Source organism: Equus quagga, chromosome 13 (assembly GCF_021613505.1).
Source record: "Equus quagga isolate Etosha38 chromosome 13, UCLA_HA_Equagga_1.0, whole genome shotgun sequence".
Taxonomy (NCBI): Eukaryota; Metazoa; Chordata; class Mammalia; order Perissodactyla; family Equidae; genus Equus; species Equus quagga.
The window spans coordinates 88,223,094-88,228,091 of record NC_060279.1 but is presented as its reverse complement, the minus strand read 5'-3'; positions in this window follow the sequence as shown (position 1 = coordinate 88,228,091).

Genomic DNA, 4,998 nt, shown 5'->3' with positions numbered 1-4,998 from the left:
CATTCACTAAGTGTCCCATCTTTCCGTCATTAATTTGGGTTGCTATTGTATCATATTGTATATCTATTGTGTAATATTATATTGAGTTCTCACGGGTCTCTTTCTGAGCTCTTTCTTCTGTGTTGCTGATCCATTTGTCCGTTCTTGCAGTAATACCACACTTTTGAAAAACACTTTGATTTTGTTTTGTAGTATGTCTTAACATCTAGTAGGGTGAGAAGCTTATATCTTGCACCACCACAGCCCTGTTCGCCTCACCACTTACGTCACCGTACAGGAAATACACTGATCCTCTCCACCCTTATCAGGAACTATTTACCGGCGTCTGTCCCCTCCTGGTCCCGGGACCGGCCTCTATATTGAGAAAGACACATCTTCATCCAGGAAAAGAAAGTCGAACCTGCCCAGGAAAATCTGCACGATGTCTTAGCTCAGCATTTAGTTCCTAGAAACTTCATTTCCCCATCGTCTCCTCTGTATCAGCGAACCCCACACCAGTGACAGTGTCCCAGACACCCAGGTTTGGTTTTCTCTCTTTAAGCCCAGATGCTGGGAATTCATGCCTGAGAGCAGGCGCCTCAGCAAGTCACCAGAGCACAGCCTTCTCCTTGCTTCTTGTGGTCCCATCTTTGCCCTGTGGCTTTTATCCTCATGGTGCCAAGTGGCTGGTCCAGCTCCAGGCACCCGGATGCGAGGTGAGACGAGGAGGAGGGATAAAACAGAATGCCCTCCCTTTTATCCACAAAACAAGAACTTTCAAGGAAAACCCAGCCACTAGGTTTCAGCGTACATCTTCTTGCTTAGAACTGCAGTACATGCTCACCCAGAAGTAGGGTGAAATCCTGATCCAGGTCGCGTGACACCCTGAGCAATAGTGGGATCAGGTGGTGATGCCGTGGCAAGAATGGTGACTAACACATCTCAATTTTGCCCGACGTGCCCTGTGCTGAGTCAGACAGATTCAGAACACATCGACCTCTGCCTTCTGACCCACATTCCTCCCTCCTCATGTCAGACTCACCTTTGAGCCTAAACCTGACCTGGGGATGCATCCAGGCTCTGCCCCCCGGAGGAAGAAGCTCACGGATGGGGGACGTGGAGAATCAAGCACACGGCTTCTCCTTAATCGGCTCTTTTCACCATAGTTTTAGCAAATGTTACATCAGCACACGACCTCTGAAACTGTTGAAGAAACTAGAAACGACCCAGATGCCCATTCGTCGTAAAAATGGGTCCGTAAACTAGAATAGATTTACACATATACTGTGTGGCAAACAGAACGAAATGTTCGGAACTGTAAACAAAAATCTGGAGGAACCACGCAAATATAATATTGAGCAAAACAAGCCAAACGCAAGACAGTGAGCTGTGCAATTTTATTCATATCAATTTATGATGTTTCTGTAAACCTATCTATATAAATAAATGTATGTTTATACAAAGTCCATAAACAGGCAAAACTAATTGATGGTGATAAATGTGAGGAAGGTCCCTACACTTGGGGCTGGTGACTGCTGGGGGGCCTTAGGAGGTCTTTCGGGAGCTGGTCATGTTCTGTTGCTTCATCTGGGTGTTGGTTACAAGGACGTGTTCCGTTTCGTGAAAATTCATCGAGTTTAGGATACTTATGATATTTGCACATTTACATATGTAGCCTATCCTTCAGTGGAAAGTTAATTGAAACGCTGAAAGGACGCCTACGGAAGACACCGTTGGTTGTACACCCGATCTCCATCTTTCTCCCTTCTTTGATGAGAGAACCCCGATTTCATTCAAGGAGCAGCCCCTCCTCCCACCTACCCGATTCAGGGGACGTTCTGGTGTCAATCTCAGAAGCGGATCCTGATTGGTGCAAATCAACCACGTCAATCTCATTTCCCCTGGCCTGTGATTGATTGAGGATGTGACCCGATTCTGGTCAAGAAGAACAAAGGAAATTCTCTCCAGGAGCGGTTTCTGGAAAAGTGTCATCCTTCTCAAAAAGAGACTGGCTATAGTCATTGGTCTGGAAGAGGATGAGCTCACGTGAGGGAGGGCCAAAAGCGACAGAGAGAAATGGACCTGGAGCCTGAGGTCCTGTGCCTGGAGCTGCCCTTCCTTGCATTTCTTGGCATGTGAGGTTAAAACTTTGTTTCCTATTGAAGACAGCCTGAATTTTCTCTTACTTGATGCCAAAAGCAGATTATCTAACAGCAACATTTTGGAAAATATGCTAAAGATTGTCCTTGGCTACCATTCTGCTCTGCTTTAGAAGTTTTTTTTTGTTTGTTTTTTTGTTTTTTTGTTTTTTTACCATTATGACTTTCAACTACCTCCATACCGGGAATTATGTCAATATTATTTGCCCCTATTTCTGCACCACATCGCCCATCTTATGCTTCCTTGTAGAGAGCAGTTGGAGCTGGGCCAAGCCCACATCTGCCACAGCACCCTGGACATTAACCTTAGATTGCTGACCGCCAAGAAGAGTAGATGAATCATTGGCTACCAATGGTTGATGGCCCCAAGCCTGGCACCCACCCAGTGTAGAATGTCTCCCAAACTTGTTATGAGGACTGGTAAATGGGCACAAGGGAGGAGCTGATAATGATGACTATCATTATATCAATATTATTAATTGTTTTTCTTCACACCTTTGACTGTCTACCGGGCAGCCACTTCTCACCCCCTGTTCGTCTATTTCATTTCTTTCCTTCAAATCATTTCTATAGCTTCTCCGACAGCAATGGGTACTGGGACTTTCTCCACTGAGACCCGAAGAGAAGTCTGCAGGGGTAGGAGTCGGGGAGGGATTCTGGAGAAAGACTTTCTTTCCTTATGAAGAGAACTCTGCTCGGAGAAACTCTCCTTCCTGCCTTTTGTCATGGTTGTGTGAGAATGTGATGGCTGGTACCATGCAGCCTTTTTACAAACATGAGGTTACAAGCCTGAAGAAGAAAGCCCACGTGTTTTCTTCCTCCATTCCAGAATGTAACCTGAATGAAGGCAGAGATTTTTGGTCTGTTTTGTTATTTACTGTATCCAAAATGTCTATAATATTACCAAGCTAATATTTCATAGTCAAGTAAATGAGTGAATGCAGAGGATGTTAGAGAAGAAAGCAAGTATGTGGACTCCCAATGACGTCATTTGGACATCACACTAACCACCTAAGTGTCCTTGCTTTGAGCTTCTTGTTATGTAAAATAATAAAATGTTCTTATTTTGTAAGCCACTTTTAGTTTAGTGTTTTGTCACTGATAAAATTCCCTAATAGAATTCCTTTTCTAGAATGTTCCATTTCCAAGATAATCCCTGGAATGACTTTCTGTGTCCACCTCTGACCACCTCGAGTACACAGCAGAATCTCAGGAAGGCGTTGGCACATGCAGAGTGTTACATCCCAATCCTCCTCTTTTATGGATGGAGAAACTGAGATCCAGAAAGAGTATAAGACTTTTTAGAGGTCACTCAGAAAGTGATGAAGACTAGAACACGTGTCTCTTGATGTGTCCCTTTCATTGACTGCCAGGCCCCCAGCCTTCTTAGGAGCATTGCCCTGCTGCTGTTATGGATGAAGGGGTGACTGGAGGATGCGCCTTGTACCATGTGGCCCCGCCCTCCTTGGCCACAGCTGTTTGGACCGAGAGTCAGCACCTGACCCACGGGCAGCCAATCAGGTTTTTTTCTCTCTCTGGGGACGGTGAACTAAGAAAAGCCAATAACTGGACCCAGTGAGTAGGGGGATGAGGAAATAGAAGATGCCCCTTGGAGGAAGTGAAAAGAGCGAAACCATGAAAGAAAGGTCACTGGGGGGAGGAGAGCCAGATCCCACAGACAGCTGCTTCTGTCCCGACATTTTCCAATGGCGAGTCATGGATATTCTCTTGATAACCCACCTCCCTTTTATACTCTGGCCAATGAGCAGCTCCATTTTATTTTCCACAAATGTCACCATCTGGCTTAAAAGCCTCCCGTGGCTTCCCAACCTCTTAAGGAAAACAAAGAAACAAGTTTCTGGCCACACTGGTCTTTGTCACCTCCTCCGAGAAGCCCTTCCTATTAGTTTCCTATGGCCACTGTAACAAATTATCACAAATTTAGCATCTTCCACAGATTTACGCTCTTCTTGTTCTGGAGGCCAGAAGTCCAAAATGTTGTCTCACTTGGGCTGTCATCAAGGGCAGGGCAGCAGGCAGGGCTGAGTTCCTTCTGGAGGCTCCAGGCGAGAGCCCTTTCCAGCTCCTGGAGGCCGCCTGCATTCCTAGGCTCATGGCCCCTTCCTTCATCTTCAAAACCAGCAGCATAGCATCTTCCAATCTCTCTCTCATTCTGGCCCTGCCTCCTTCTTATGAGGACCCTTGGGATTATAATGATCCCACCCAGACAATCCAGAGTAATCGTCCATCTCAAGATCCTTAATTTAATCACACCTGCAAAGTCCCTTTGCCCCATAAGGTCCCATACTCCCAGGTTCCAGGTATTCGGGATGTGGACATCTTTGGGTCCCTCCTGGACCATCCAGTATAAACAGGTCCCCTCCCCTCAACATTCCTCCTCTTTCCTCGTGCCCTTTTCTTGTTTTATTCACATCGCTTACATACTCATTATCATACATAATGTATTTGTCTGTGTCTTTATTGTCTGTCTTCCTTTACTAGAATGGGAACTCTATAAGGCAGGATTTTTTTCTCCAGTTTGCCTGTTGCAGTATCCCCAGCACCTGGAACTAACCATCCTTGGTTAACAAAGAAGCCACTGGATCAATATTTGTGAAGAAAATGAAAAACAGCATGGAAATTAGTAAAAGAAACTTTAATTAAGTTGGAGTGGGGAAGACCTGCAGGGGGAGCTCTCACACCCTATCACACATCATCAGTTACCCCAAAGAGCAAGACACAGAGCTGCATCTTGGACAGAAAGCAAACTACTGAAGGACGATTTCTCTCCCCACCTGGTAACAGTTCAGCCCATGAGAAATGCCACAGCTCAGCCAATGAGAAACACCACAGCTCAGCC